At 42.1% G+C, this 16,659-nt stretch overlaps 1 protein-coding gene across 3 annotated transcripts in view; it reads left to right on the plus strand.

The window, feature by feature from the left end:
* LOC126248341 (solute carrier family 41 member 2-like) overlaps nucleotides 1-16,659 on the plus strand; it is a 530,019-nt gene that overhangs the window by 393,753 nt on the left and 119,607 nt on the right. For 2 of the 3 annotated variants that reach the window (XM_049949242.1, XM_049949245.1), the window contains exon 1: nucleotides 11,616-11,678. The exons of the other annotated variant lie outside the window; for it this stretch is intronic. The gene's annotated coding sequence lies outside the window, so the exon portion shown is untranslated. Of the gene's footprint in view, nucleotides 1-11,615; nucleotides 11,679-16,659 lie in introns of those variants that run through there. 3 annotated transcript variants of the gene reach the window in all.

Raw genomic sequence — 16,659 nt, forward strand, 5'->3', positions numbered from 1 at the left:
GGCACGTAGTCTTTCATGGCATACTATCGTTAGTAGTACTTTCACTCTTGAGATAAACGGTTGGGCAGTCATTTGACCTGTCGAGCCACTTACATTGTGGGATTGTGGGATATTAATTTTGTTTGGCTTTCAGATGATATGTACATTGTGATAAATGGCAAATTGAGTTTAGTTTTCCACGGGACTGTTAATTAAATATTCACTGAAATTTAGTCAGTTCTTTCCAGTTAAACTTTGAGAATACTCAGAATACAGTTCAGGAACTACAAGAAGTTGACACTGTCACATTCTTGAAATTAAGACCTCATCACAAATACAGTTGAGAGGGACATGTTATTGAACTACAGAAACATCTAAGCAAAATGTTGTTTGGCATGCAAATGTCGTCTGACGTAGATTATGAAAAAAAAAATTTGAAAGGCCTTCGTTTATTTTTATTCTGTATTGTCGTACGGTATAATATTCTGTGATAATTTCTCAAACGAAACTAAATTTTTCCAAGTCTAATACTGTGTAATATGAATTACTTGCGATGTAGGTTCAAGAACGTCCTCCAGAAGAACTGAATTATCCAACTACCGAGTCTCAGTATATTTACTCCTTAATGAAATTTGTCGTAAAGAGCATATCTCGTAGGCTTTCTCGGCAAAACTGATGGTTTACAAGTTTTACGATTTGTAGTCGAGTTGTCAGAGGCTTCCGCTGAAGTAAAGCGTGGGATGCGACTCAGTTTCCGTAAATCACCTCAAAAAACATACCAATGTTTTCTCTCTGCTAATAGATGAATGCCTGTTAAGACCTTTTATGTTATGGGCGTTGTCTTACAAAATTTTTCTTACAGCATTTTTTGATTTGCATTGACTTTTGTATAAATTTGCATGTTTATGAGTAGTTTTGTTCAGTTTGTAAATGAAAAGTGTTCGAAATATTTGACTTATTTCACATACTTGAGAACTATATCACTTAGGATTTGTGGGAAGAACACTATTATATTAGGTTTGCAGCGAATATATGTTATGTACCTTTGTTTTGTTGACATCCTCTACAAACTCTCGGCTCTCCTCACTATGCGTCAGTAGAAAGAACAGTGTATGTTACCTATCTTAATTCATCAGTTATTACTAATCATCGCATAACTGATAGCTCAAAAGCACTGCAAAGGTTCAACGTCCGAAGAAAATACTCGACTCAATCAATCATTAAGTGGTCGCACAAGATGCAAGGCTACGCATTATAATGGAGACTTGTGGTCAGCCCAAGTTGTGACTGTGGAGCACCTGAGCAGACCCAGGACCATATCATAAAAGTGTGCTCTATGTGGTGGATCAGCTAAGGACTGCATAGAAGCTACACCTTATGCTATGAACTGGATACTGATCTGGACTTAGATGTGTAGTCAACTACTAGTCTCTCATGTCACATATCTTAATCCTGTGTTTTTGTTGTGACTCACTTACGATGTCCTTAATGTTCTCTTATATGCGTTGCACATTAGTATTTTTGTTTCTTACTGTGTTTATATGTGCTGCTACCATGTGCTATACGATAAATAAATAAACAAAATTCATTAGTATCCGAGAGCCCTTTGCAGCCATGATAAGGCCCTTGCGCAGCTCTAATGACGTTTCTCCCTACGTTTGTCAGTGGAATACCGAATCTCACACGTGTTGGTTGTGGAACATCTAGCATCAAGGACATGTAGCTGAAGTAACGCGTTAAGGGTTCTCGGCGGAGAGAACACCATGGGAAGTGCCTGAAACCCATGCTATATTGGGCTCCGCGTTATTACATTTACCCAGTATCGATCCTGGGCTCAGCTCTCCATACGGATGTCGCGAAGATATCGCCTTCAGTTATTTGCCCGTGGACAGTGGTTGGCACTTGTGTTACTGCTGAGCGGTTCTAGGCGCTTCAGTCTGGAGCCGAGCGACCGCTACGGTCGCAGGTTCGAATCCTGCCTAGGGCATGGATGTGTGTGATGTCCTTACGTTAATTAGGTTTAATTAGTTCTAAGTTCTAAGGGACTGATGACCTCCGAAGTTAAGTCGCATAGTGCTCAGAGCCATTTGAACCATTTTGTTACTGCTGACTGCTGGCTAAATGTGCTCTTGCTAGAATGATCCGTCCTCGTCGGTTGACACTTTTTTTTGACTAGGTTGCAAGATGTGTGTAACTGGGAATGGGCGCTCCTAGATATGACTACCGACGGACGCATTAAATCTCAACGGATATAGTTTCTGACTGGGAGCTGTTAAGTCACTGAGAAGAATTCGTGGTGAGCCAAAATCCACTGAAAACTAAAATAGAAGAAATCTCAAAGTAATTATATGAGAGCTAATGCAAAAGCCAATATCGTGTATGCGACACGACCTGAGCCCTGACGAAAAATGTTTATTTAAAATAGATTAAAACCGATGGTAAGTGTGATAATCGCCGTATTTTACTATGCATAGTCCTACTGTTTGCATCCGACCTTTCAACTGGCGTACTCTGTCAGTCAGTTATAGGGGCCCCAACAATTTAAAGCACTCTTCGAACCACTGGGCAACTTATCATATTTCACGTATCCAAATCATTACCAGAGTTGAAAGAATCAATAAGTATCTTAAAAAATCCTAGAGCTGAGTGGGGATCGAAGCCGCAGACATTTGGAATGTAGACGATGGATTCCTGTAGATTTGCAGAACAACTATATTCCGCAGTCACCTGACAGTGTTGTCACTTCACACGTCAAACGAAGAAAAACCACCCTCACGATTCATTAGAGGAAACAAATTACCTATACACTAACTTCTGAATTCCGGTGCTTACTTTCCATAGATATCTAGTAGAGTACTTTGTCACTTAAATATGTATCTATCCCAAACAATCAGAATTATTGGCGCCTAGACAATGATTAATATTGAGGGTAAAATCTTGAGTACTCGTCGTCCACCATAAGTAGTGCGATAATTTGCTCTGTCGTAACTTTCTCAGCTTTTTCTGTACCCTCCTTTCTTCAAGCGCCTGGCCGTTGAAGCTTGTCAACATCTGAGTGACACTTTCCTGTGGCAATTAATAAAATGTTCCGGCCTATTATGCCATAGTCGAATGGATTTCACATTAATGTGAAATCCATTCGACCACAACTAATATCCCGGGACGTTTTATTAATTGTGACATTTCCAACCGTGAAAGTTTACAGTTTGCAACTCTCCCGTGAGTAAAACAAATCCGTTTATGAAAATTAGACGTATTCGTCATCAGGGAGTGTCCGTGATCGTTACTTACACAAAACTGTCCAAATTAAGTCTCCAGACCGCTTTTCCGTCCTGCGCTACAGGGACTGAATAAGTAATACGGAAACCCTGATTTAAAAATATTACTGTTCGAGATTATCTTTCTTGTAACACAGTTATATTGTCTTTCTGTTTCTCCTCGTGTAGCAATGTCTCTGGAAAAGCTTCGAAGAGCAAGTGCAACGTCTGTGATCGTCCTGTAGTGTTATGCTGATCTGCCGTGATGTCATCTCCCAAACGTGGAGGTCAGTGACCTCAGGGCTAAATGACAACAGCGGTAGCTGGTAATTTCTGTAAAGGTAGCTTTGATACCAGGCTCATCCAGTTCCCAGTAGGGGATTGAGTATTTTAAAATAATAATTCCCGCAGTAACAAGGCAGTAATGTCAAACTGGTTTCATCTTAATAAAGATAAACCGACAGGTTTTCCCTAGTCTTAAAAATTGTCCAGTTTCTTGCGAGAAATTGTAGAAACTCTCAATTACTATCACTGACGGAGGCGCGATGTCGAAACATTCGTTTTGGCCATGCTGATAAATGGTTTCCTTAGCTCCCTTAATCGCTTGAAGCGAATGCCGGGATGGTTCCCTGAAAAAGGCTAAGGTCAACTGCCTTGCCACAACCATAATCGATCTGAGGTGTCAAACCTTCTCTAATGATTATGTCTGTAAACAGTACGTTTCTCCTTGCTGCAATACTGGTATTAAAGTTTCTGGATGCCTTTTATATGAAGGGCAAGAAGACTTAATTTTTAAATAAATAAAATGGTACTTACAGTATGCAAAAAATTAAAACGTGAACTATTTTCAGTGTATGTTTCATGTATGTAAAAACAGAACTGTTTACTATTCCAGGGTATCCACTGAAGCTCTCTTTCGTATAAAATATGAAACGCGTCTGAGAAATGAAATACTAATATTGCAGCAAGGAAAAGGGTCTCGTTTATGAACCAATATTTACATAGTTGCTGCGAAAAATGTTCACACCGAGAAATTTGTCTGACTACGCCGTTGACGGGACGTTGAACTGTAACAGTCTCTCCTTCATATTACCAAATTATTTTTTCCAGCCTCTGTATTTAAGAATCTCACAACGCATTACTTACTTTCAAAACTTGCATGTAAGCGATAATGACGGGGAATAGAAGCAAGTGAAAATCAGCTTGATTCTTTGAATGGAGGAATATGCGTAAGAATTTGCTCATCTTCCGGAAACAATTAATACTAGGTCGCTGGCACAAAGACGAGTGCAGGTTACTTAAAACAACCACACAAGTCATTCCAACACATATGGAAATACGCAAGACGGTTGTATAGAAATACCGAAGGAAAGAAGGAAGGAAAGAAGGAAGGAAGGAAGGAAGGAAGGAAGGAAGGTTAGGATTTATCGACCCATCGACGACGACTTCATTAGAGACTGAACGCCAGTTCGGATGGGGTAGGAAATCGGCTGTCTTTTCTCACAGGAACCTTCCCAGAGTTTGCCTTAACCACGGAAAACCTAAATCTGGATGGATTTGAATTGCGGCTTCTTTAAAACAGCGCCACCTCGCTCGGTCGACCAGTTTTTAGTTTGGGAGCCTTAGGAGGTTGCATTAATGGAAGGGATCTAGCAGTGCGCTTCGGTTCGAGGTTCGTTTAGTCATCGCGCTAGTGGCAAAGCAGTGCTCATCGAAATGCAATGGAAGACGCTACAATAGAGAAAGACGTTTTGTATCTTGGAAAACCACACGAAATTCTGAGACTTCACGTTGCAAAACGGGTCACGTAACGTATTATTTGTTATAATTTGGCCTACAGCTCGCGTGGGGAAACTGTGACTTCTACAGAGAGCTGCCAAGAGTACTTTTTTAAAAGTACCATTCGCGAATGGAAACGGGAAAAAAGGATGAACTCTTTGTATCGTCTGCCACACACCTTACGGTGATCTGCGGAGTTAAGATATGGATGTAAAATTCCTTCCGTATCACCAAAACAAACAGATTCCAACTGTTCCGCTGCGTGCAGTAGGTATGTAACAGAGGTAGTTTTATCGGATCCGAAGTCTGTTTCGGTCGTTGCGCAATTGTTTTATCGAAGTCGGAGACTGAGATGGTATTTTATTATTCTGAATAAAGCAACACTCTGTAAAATTTTCAGTTTGTCTATATAAATCATAAAAATGGATGCACATATGTGTGCATGCATGTTTCCCATCTCCTCCTAAGCCACTGGACTGATTTCAATCAAACTTGGTACACACATCATTTACTACCTCGAAAGGATCACTGAGGGAGTAAAAACCACTCACCTATTAAATGTGTGAGGGTGAGAAAACAGTGTGGCCCACGACGCGAGATTACCCATATTTTAGTTACCCAGAGTTCAACAATGATAGCACTTGCAGCAAAGTTCACACATAATTTCAAACCTTTATGAAACTTTTTCTTGCTGACGATTACCCCAAAATGGCGAAAAGAAAAAAGTTTGTCGCTTACTACACTTTCGCTCTTCATGCAGTAAAACTGTCACATGAAGCATGACGTTTAAATTTATGACTTCTTTAGCACAAACTGTATTCATGGCACATTTTGCAGACGGTATTCACATAGATCACTGGATGCACCAGAAAAATTACGGCATTGTACGACACTTAGTTCAGGAAATACGACGTCGTAAACATTAAATGTGGGACCGATACGGCGTCATGCAAGACGTTTAAATTTATTTCTTTGTTGCCACTAACTCTATTCGCAGTACTTCTCACGGATAGTATGCACATTTGCCGCTGAGTGTACATACAAAAATATCATCCTAGTACCACACACAGTTCAGGAGATACCACGTCAAATACTGAAATGCAAGAAAAAACTGCTGCATGATGCATGACGTTTTAATGTATTACTTCTTTACTGCTAAACCCACTCGCAACACATTTCGCAGACACCAACTGATGTACCTATAAAATTATATCACTGTACAGCTGATGGTTCAGGAGGTACGACGTCATAAAAATTAAGCTGCGAGAAAATCAAACTGCAGGGCGAAATTAGCTAGACATGCAAGCGAAATATGCGCAAAAATACGCGTGAAATATGTTAAAAGGTGAAATGTATTTTAAAGGTGCATAGGCGAGCAAAGCCATAGGTAAAAAGCTCATCCCAAACCCCTGGAACGATTTAAATCAAATTTGGTACAGATATAAGGTACAATCTGGATAAAAATTCCGTAGGGATAAGAACCACCAGCCTTCTACTGGGGTGAGTGTGATAACGTGGAGAGAGAAGGGAGGACGAGGGATGGACAGACATTGAGGGGTTGAAGGAAATAAGCACAATTAGGAGGAGGGGGGGGGGGATGGGCAGAGGTGGGAGGAGGGGGAAGTGAACAGAGAGGGGGGAGATGGACAGAGATGGGAAAGGAAGGAGCAAATGGACAGACAGAGAAGGTGCAAACTAACAGAGAGAGGGAAAGGAGGAGATGGCCAGAAAGAGGAGGAAGGACTAGTTTATAAAATAAAATCGATGTTATCGTAAATTACTTCTTTAATTAACGACGAAAAGGTACAGTGTAAATTATGCATAGCAGAGCAAGTGATTCTAAAACACAAAAGTAACTTTCAGTTAAAAAGTTACTTCTAGTAAATAGTAACTTTCATTATATCTTTGAAAAAAAAAGTAAATTACTAAATTTCAGTTTAGCTGAACAATCTAGCAAATACACTTGCGTGTAACGTAACTTACGGCTTCGCACCCTTTGTCAGTTTTTTAAGGGATCGTACATTAACGCTGCTTCACCAAAAATTTGTTCATTTGCCACTGACCCCGGCGAAAGGACAAAATAGGTCGCACTATGGGATGAAATATTTGTCCTTCATTTTCCAGCACGACTAAGGATTCTTCAAAATAGGAATACATTTTAATCCGTTGCAGTCATTGTGCAATCTTTCCCTTCAAGAGAATTTGTCGGGAAGTTATTTCGTAGCTCTAGCGCTGTCATTGTCACCAAAGCAACTCATTAAAATACATAGCCGGAAAAAGTCGCAATACACAAAAATAGCCGGTCGTGGTGGCCAAGCGGTTCTAGACGCTACAGTCTGGAACCGCGCCACCCTCTACGGTCGCAGGTTCGAATCCTGCCTCGGGCATGGATGTGTGTGATGTCCTTAGGTTAGTTAGGTTTAAGTAGTTCTAAGTTCTAGGGGACTGATGACCTCAGCAGTTAAGTCCCATAGTGCTCAGAGCCATTTGAACCAGCCACACAAAAATAATTAATGTAGAGTCATGAAATTTCGGGACTACATTTGTCTAGGTAACATATTTAAGTGATTAAGATTGCAAGATCACAGGTTAATATTAGCGCGATATAAGCCATTGCAAACGTGAAATGCTGATTTATTAATAACCTGCACAACCGGCAGAATATTGAATGTAAATGTGCACGAATTGTGTGAACAAGCGCCGGATCTCAGTTTATGGGATGGAGTTCCATGCATGTTGCATTTTGTCGGTCAATTCAGGGACGGTTAGTGCTGTTTGTGTATGGTGTCCCATATGTGTTCGATTGTAGACAGTTCTAGTGATCGACTAGGCCAAGCCAACATGTGGACACCCTGTAGAGCATGTTGGGTTACAACAGCGGCGTGAGGGCGAGCGTTATCCTGTTGGAGAACACCCCCGGGAACGCTGTTATTGCATGGCGGCCCAGCAGGTCTAAGCACCAGACTGCAGTACAGATTTGCAGTTAGGACGCGTGGGATAAACACGAGATTGCTGCTGCTCCTGTCATATGAAATCGCACCCCAGATGATAACTCCAGATGTACGTCCAGAATGTCGAGCATGCGGAGAAGCTGGGTGCAGGCCCTCAACAGACCTCCTCCTAATCAACACACGGCCATCATTGGCATCGAGGCAGAACCGGCTTTCGTCAGAAAACCCAACAGACCTGCACCCTGCTCTTCAATGAGCTCTCGCTTGACACCAGTGAAGTCCCAAATGGCTGTAGTTTGGAGTCAGTGGAATGCACGCAAAGGGCGTCTGTCTCGAAGATATTCTTGTAGTAACCGATTTGTAACAGTTCGTTGTCACTGTGGCGCCAACTGGTGCTCAAATTGCTGCTGCGGATGCAGTATGATGCGCGAGAGCCATACGCCGCACACGATGGTCTCCCCTCTCTGTAGTGCCACGTGGCCGTCCAGAGCCCGGGCTTCCTGCGTCGGTACATTCTCGTGACCACCACTGTCAGCAATCATACACAGTGGCTTCATTCTTGGCAAGTCTTTCTGTAATATCCCAGAAGAAGATAGATAAACTCCAGTGGAAGACTCTGCAGGAGAGAAGCTCAGTAGCTCGGTACGGGCTTTTGTTAAAGTTTCGAGAACATACCTTCACCGAAGAGTCAAGCAGTATATTGCTCCCTCCTACGTATATCTCGCGAAGAGACCATGAGGATAAAATCAGAGAGATTAGAGCCCACACAGAAGCATACCGACAATCCTTTCCACGAACAATACGGGACTGGAATAGAACCGATAGATGTACTCAGGGTACCCTCCGCCACACACCGTCATGTGGCTTGCGGAGTATGGATGTAGATGTAGATGAGAAGAAACATCCAGCTTCTAGTAGATCTATTACACGACCTCGTTCAAAGTCAGTGAGGTGTCGATACTGGCATCGTCGTCGCCTTAAATGCATTCTTCACTATAATCAACTCACCACGTTCAATGTCAAAGGTAACTAGCGCTCACCATTGTTACAACGTCTATTTAACGCAAACTTTATTTGCATCCTCATAGTGTCGGTACTAGCGCCACTCTTATACAACAGGTCTGACATTTCAAAAGACTTCTTTCAGATGTAGAAATATGCCTACTAACATTCGTTTACGCCACACAACTCCTTCTTGAGCTTGCGATTTCTTTTCGTTAATGTATTTGATAACAAAAATTAAATATTTCTTTTGCCTATTATTGTTACAGTTTCAAAGGTAATGCTAGATTCAGTAGCTTCTGCTATACCAAGTCTATGATCTTCCTGGTTTTCTTGTTGGGGCGTAAAAATCCTCCCTATCACATAGAGACGCATGTAAAAATTAGTTCATATTGAAGATTTACTTTAACGGATTCACAGAAAGACTTCGTTTTATCTATGGATCTAAGAATGCTCAATTCCAATAAACCTCGACACAGCGGATATACCTGAGGTGATTTGTAAACAGTAGTGCTCCTCTGCGATGGAGTGAGTGTCTCGGGGAACACCACCTTCCCTCGACCGCCTGGGACTGCTAACGTTGTTGCTATTCGAAGTTTTGATTTTTGAAGTTCAGACTATGTACCTTCCTCTAACTTTTGGAGAATGAAGTTGCTTAACCATAGTCGGTACACCTGTGTTCACAATCGTAGTGCTAAATGAAAAACTGATAATGGTCAGTACACTCTCCGATTTTATATGCTGTAAATTATGACGTTGTTAAACTTGTGAGAGCTAGTTCCCATTTCAGTTCTTAAATCAGTTGCATGACACCCTTTTCAGATGGTTTAGACCAATGATTTTCACACGATATATTTTTGTGAACTGAAATTCCTTGGAAGTTGGGCTAAGACGATTTATGGTTTACTGACGTAAACGAATAATTATTACTATATGAAAATGTCTATTTTATTGTTATTATTAGGCCTATGTATCCAATAATAAAAGGCACTACGGCAAATTATATTTGGTGGAGGAGGGGACAGATAGTAAGAAACTGTGATTGTCCCCCTTTTGTTTGTGTTGTCATCATCGTTCGAGACGTGGCGAGACTGGAAATGGAAAGTATGGGAACTTATATGGGTGCTGATGACAACGATGTTGAGCGCCCTACAAAACCAACATCGTCACCATCACCCCTTTTCCCCCTTCCTCCTCTTCATATCCTGCACCGAACCCTGAGTTCTCGCCTGTTTCTGACCTTTAGGAGTCTGAGGCGCAACTCCCTTGCATCCCTAGTTACTTGTTATTGGTAAAATGATTGGTCAGCAGCCAAAGATTAATGGAATAGGCGAAGAAGTTGTGTACGTGGCTCATTCCAAGCACCTGAGCTCTAAAAGAATTCTCTAGCCTCTAGAGGAATGCTTCCCAATATTTCTTAGACCATTACCTCTGAGCGCAACCCCCCCCCCCTTGCCGAATGCTTCCCCCCCTCCCCAAAACACACACACACACACACACACACACACACACAAACAAACTTTAGCACGCAACTAAACTGGTAGAATGAAAGACTTTTAGTTTTAAAATGATGAGAGATGAATGATAATTAGTTTGTGTATGTGTGTAGAGAGGGGCGGGGGGGGGGGGGGGGGGGAGATTGTTAGTATGAATGACGAAGGTGCATTACAAGTGCTACCCCCAACCCCTTCTCACATAAGAAAGCTAACTACTTACAGCGACGGTAGACACTTTTTACAAAACATGCTTCCCCTATGTTACTCCTCTCCGTTGTGGCACTTGCTTGACCTGCACACTGCAACCCCACTTAAAATCAACCAAGTTAAAATGTGTGCACTATACTTACTGTTCGTAAATAACTGCACTGCTAACTTCTGAACTGGCAGAAATTGGAAGACTTAGGGCTGCTGATGCTTTGTGTCTGAACACAGCCACTAACAGTAATAATATTAATAATAATAATAATATACTGTGTACAGCACTGTCGTAGCCCTAATGTAGTTACTGCTTTGTCGTACTTTCAATTAATTCACTTATCTGTTTCGAAGGGAGTAATGGAGCAACTTGTGGACTACTACAGGCACTATCTACAACTTGCAGAAGACATTTTCTTGAGATATTCAGCATTTGTTACGTAGATGTCTTACTTGGGACAAAGCGCACCATATGTGTGTAGTGAGTGGACTATGTGAGGAACCTGTAACCTCCACCGAATTAATCCTACTAATTGAAAAAAGTAATTATCAATGACTTATATAATAAGTATTAGAGTCTTAGAAAAGTTTAATAATAACGATGACCTTTTGAAAATATTTAGTTTCATGATTGAAACAGAATAGAATCGTTTAGTCCCCCCCCCCCCCCCAAGAAAATGTCATTTTACTTGTAAGGGGGGTAATTACCTCCACTGTTATAGAGGACAACGACGCGCTCCAGTGCTCAGGCGGCTAAACCGAACGCCTGCAGACTACCTGCCAGCAAAGGGTACGAAAAACAGGTGACGCTGGGGTGCTTCCCGGCGGACGAGATTTCGCATGTTGCGCTGCGGCGCTGCGCGACGACCTTGAGGCCTGGGCTGCTGCGCATGCGCGGTGGGGAGCCGGCGCGCGATATGAGTGCCTGGCGCGAGCCGAGCCGCTCAGTTCGGCGTCGCGCGCACAGCTACTCAGTCGATGATCAACTCTGACTCGCGCATTCCTGCAGCTGTCAGGTAGGCGACCACGCGCCGTCCACCTCGCAAATCTCTGACACAGGCTTCATTTCAACTGCGAAACAGCACTATTGCTTCAGGACTGCTGTCATTTCTATTGTGTCTGTATCGCATCTTTTTTTCACCTGATCTTCCTGATGGTGTATACGAAGTTCGTCGTGGCGCTCGTAAGTTCTTACAGTATCTTCGTCAGCAATGCTGGATAATTCATTGAGACTCAACGTCGTTGTCAACTTACGAAATCAGTTACTGTGTGTTCAGTGATGTTTGAAATTGTGTGTTTGGGCAAGATACCGCTTTGGTAAAGGGTTCCAATCTCTTCCAGGTAGCGGAGATGCATGGAATTATATCCCATCCTATCGGGAAAACTAAGCTACTATGTCAAAAAGTCGTGGACGTATACTGCATATTAATTCACTGCAGGGGAAAGAGTAAAGGGAGACTGGAATGCAGACAGGAAACCAGTGTTTCTGATGGTTATTGTTTTAGAAACTGACTTGGACTATGGTAGGTCGTTATCAGTAATCTTCGATAACTAGTTTGGTCAACATTCACTTCCTGTGAGAGAGAGACACTTCCAACTTTTGAAATGTTGCGTTCATGTTTCGCAATTAACTTTGTTGTAAAAGAAAAATTTTATATTCGCTCATAGTTGTGTTCATCTTTGAGGTTACCAATGAGAGCCTGTTACGCTACTTTGTGTCCTAAGCAGTTTCGAAATACGAATGCGTAACTGTGATTTTGTGGTATTCTGATATTAGTAAAGCATAACACTGACATGTTTAGCCTCTATTTTCGTATGTATTCCTTCAGTTTGTGACATGTGTGAAAAATGTCTGCAAAAACGCACAGAGCGAAAATTGTAGACTTTGAGCTGGGGAGACAATCGAGTGCCCTGTTGTGACGCAAATCTTTTGATAAAAATAAGCTGAAATGAGACATCAGTACCGGAGCGTCCTGCGTTTCGTAATCGAGTTAACAGATTCAAAAGAAAAACCTGTTTAACCCTCTTTCTACCACCGGGACGTATGTGTCCCACGACAGGCTATCACAAAACTAGCAGGAATTTCGTGCATGCTATTGCTATGTATCAATGTCCATTGGTAGCGGTAAGCCTGCTAATCGTTGGCAGAACTCTTCTATACTGCACCTAGACTGCGCTCTCTTCAGGTTCCATTGTTAACCCTCTGCTCCGTATTGTAGAATTGTATTAGATGGCGCCTGATGATAGGCAACCCAATGAGCAGATTTGCAAAGCGGACTGCTATCGCGCCTACCCGGACAATTTGTGTCAATGAACTACACGCACCTATTGACGTTCACCGCGTCACAAACAGGGCTCATAATTAACACTTGTAATGTGAGTTACAAACTTGGAGAGAGACTCTATCCACTGATATGTGTCTGTTTCCTGTATGTCTTTTAGTTTCTGCACTGTCTTTTGAAACCCCAGATGTATTTAACGAATAAACCTGTATGTCCCAACCCTCCTCGCGTTTGAAAACGAGACAAAGGAATCATTTTTTCATGTTGTTCTGTCTGACTGCGACATTAAGATAAATATACTTTCTGCTCGGGAAAAAAGTGGCTGTCGAAGGGTTAAGCTGACTGCTCTGAATAATACCTCCAACATATCTACGTCTACGTACGTACTCCACCAGCCACCATACGGTGCATGGCGGAGGGTACCCTGTACCACTACTAATCATTTTATTTCCTGTTCAAATGGCTCTAAACATTATGGAACTTAACATCTGAGGTCATCAGTCCCCTAGACTTAGAACTACTTTACCCTAACCAACACACATCCATGCCGGAGGCAGGATTCGAACCTGCGGCCGTAGCAGCAGCGCGGTTCCGGAATGAAGCCCCTAGAACCGCTCGGCCACAGAGGCCGGCCTTTCCTCTTCCATTCGCAAATAGTGTATGGGAAAAACGATTGTTTGTATGGCTCCGTATGAGCCAATAATTCTAGTATCTTATCTCCGCAGTCAACTTCAAATACTGGTTCTCTAAATTTTCTCATTAGCGTTCCCCGAAAAGAAAATCGCCTTCCACCCAGAGATTCCCGTTTGAGTTCCCGAAGCATTTCCGTAATACTTGCATGGTGTTCGAACCTGCCAGTAGCAAATCTAGTAACCCGCCTCTGAATTCCTTCAGTGTCTTCCTTTAATCCGACTTGGTGCAGATCCCAAACACTCCGCAGTACTCAAGAATTGGTCGCACTAGCGTCCTGTATGCGGTCTACTTTACAGACGAACCACACTTTCCTAAAATTCTCCCAATAAACCGAAATCGGCCATTCGCCTTCCCTAACACAATTCCCACATGCTCGTTCCATTTCATATCACTTTGCAACGTTACACCTAGATATTTAAACGACGTGACTATGTCCAGTAGTACTCTGCTAATGCTGTGTCCGTACATAACCGGTTTGTTTTTCCTACTCATCCGCATTAGCCTACATTTCTCTACATTTAGAAAAAACTAGAAATTTTGTCGAAGTCATCCTGTATCCTCCTACATTCACTCAACTTCGATACCTTCCCGCACACCACAGCATCATCAGCATACCGCCGCAGATTACTGCCCAACCTGTCCGCCAGGTCACTTATGCATGTGGAAAATAATAGCCCTCCTATCACACTTCCCTGGCGCACTGCTGGCGATATCCTTGTCCCTTGTCTTTCATAAACACTTGCTGTCGGCGACAACATATGGGTTCTATTACTTAGGAAATCTACGAGCCGCTCACCTATCGGAGATCCTATTCCATATGGTCGACCCTTTGTTAACAGTTTGCAGTGGGGCACCGTGTCAAATGCTTTTCAGAATCAAGAAATATGAAATCTGCCTGTTGCCCTTCACCTGTAGTTAGCACTTTATCATGTGAGAAAAGGGCAAGCCGACTATCGGACGAGCGATGTTTTCTAGAACCGTGCTGGTTCGTGGACAGAAGCTTTTCGGTCTCCAAGAAATTTATTATATTCGAACTCAGAATATGTTTAAGAACTCTGCAGCAAACCGATGTTAAGGATATAAGTCTGTAATTTTCCCCTACTTTTATTCACGAGTCACCTGCCCACAGAGAAAAAGTTGACTCGATGCAACAGACCGTAACAGATAACAGAAAAATTAAAATTTATATGTTCGTCCGTGGAAGAAATCTGCCGGATAACCGAACAGGGAACCAGGCGTCAATACCCACTGGGGAGTTAAACGAACAGAAAAGGCGGATCATATCCCGACAGGCGTACGTGCAGACACACTTCCTTTTTTCTTCTTCGGTACTTTTCGTTCTCTATCCCTAAAGGTAGAGTTCTGACGCATAGTAGTGTCACGGTCTTGCCAGCCAAATACGCGACTATCTAGTCTCCAAGTTTTGGGAGCGTATTTCCAATTTCAGCATTTGCCTTAAAATCTCCCGAAAACCTTGGTGAGAACTCGAGAACGGGACCTATTTTTATTTTTGTACAGAGTAGAGTCGACACGTGTAATTTACCTATGTCGCAAGCGAAGCAATCGAAGCAACGTGTCAGAAATACTGAGACGTCATCAATCAAAAAAACATCTGAATGATTAAGCTGCAGGGAGAACAAAAGAAAATAGATCGAAAACGGCTGCTGTAAAAGCGAGTTACACTTCTTTCAGCCAGCATCGAGGCGCGGAGACCTAAGAAGAATATGGCGTTTTAACTGGCTCATTTCTAGCCATCTTATTGCGGAGCACCTTTGAGTGCGTTTCACTAGCGGGCGATCGTTTACGCTGCACACGGGATCAATTTCCATTAATTTAACAAATCCATTTTACATCCACCGCTGGAAAAAGGCCTACGCTGCACTTTTCCATGCATTACGATACCTATCCATGTATCCTAAAGACGTCTATCTACCTACATACCATTACGTTGTCGTTTCTGCCTTTTCTCGGCTCTTTGAATTCTACAAAGAACTTCCTCTATCCATCTACCATCCATCGCCAGGGTACACCAGCTTCCCACCCACCTCCATTTCATTCTCATTGCGGTCATAATTACGTCTTTCTCTCCAGTCGGCTTCCTGGTTCATTTATTTGTTTTCCTATCTCTCCATCGCTCGGTGAGAAACTCACAATTATGTAACGATATTCGCATTAAAAGTACATCTCTCATTGCATAAGTCAAAACTGGTAACAATCGATGTCTGTAAATCCACGTTTCAGACACGTCGGAATCCCGATTTTGAAAATTCTGTTTAGTTTACCAAAAGCTTTCCTGTTAATTTTTGCTCTTCTGTGTATTTGTTGTCTCGTTCATTCAGTCGTTGTTTTCAGCTGCACTAAATAAAAAAATTCAATAACTGCTTTTGTGACGTCATTCTTAATTTGTAGTATTTGCTTTTTGATGCGTTTGTTACATATTTTAGATTTATCGTGATAGCTTTTCAACCCTACTTCATGGTTCCTTTATTAAATTCTTCCATTCGTTGTTAAAGTTTGTGTGTGCTAGAGACAAATAACTGACACATTAAGTTTTGGGAGTTCACTAGTATAAATTTTTCTTCTTCTTCTTCTTCTTCTTCTTCTTCTTCTTCTTCTTCTTCTTCTTTGACAGTAGGACTATACCTTTCGTCCATCTTGAGAATGAGCCTACAAACTGAACCTACATTACTTGGTCCGTCCTTTAAACCGCAGATTCACTTCATGTATACTCTTTGAAGCCGATGAACGTGTCTCGCGGTAGGAAAATGTCAAAATTCTAGCGTAGGCTTCATTCTTTTGGGGCTTATTATTCAAAGAAGCAGCTAAAATTAACAGGCATAGCGGTTTCAACCTTAACAATACGGGGAATACGGCGCTCTTTTCTAATATGTATTCGCTTTGTTGTCGACTAAAGTCTCTGGATCTTACTTGCAGGTTCGAATCCTGCCTCGGGCATGGATGTGTGTGATGTCCTTAAGATAGTTAGGTTTAAGTAGTTCTAAGTCTAGGGGACTGATGACCT

This window comes from Schistocerca nitens, chromosome 3 (genome assembly GCF_023898315.1).
Source record: "Schistocerca nitens isolate TAMUIC-IGC-003100 chromosome 3, iqSchNite1.1, whole genome shotgun sequence".
Taxonomy (NCBI): Eukaryota; Metazoa; Arthropoda; class Insecta; order Orthoptera; family Acrididae; genus Schistocerca; species Schistocerca nitens.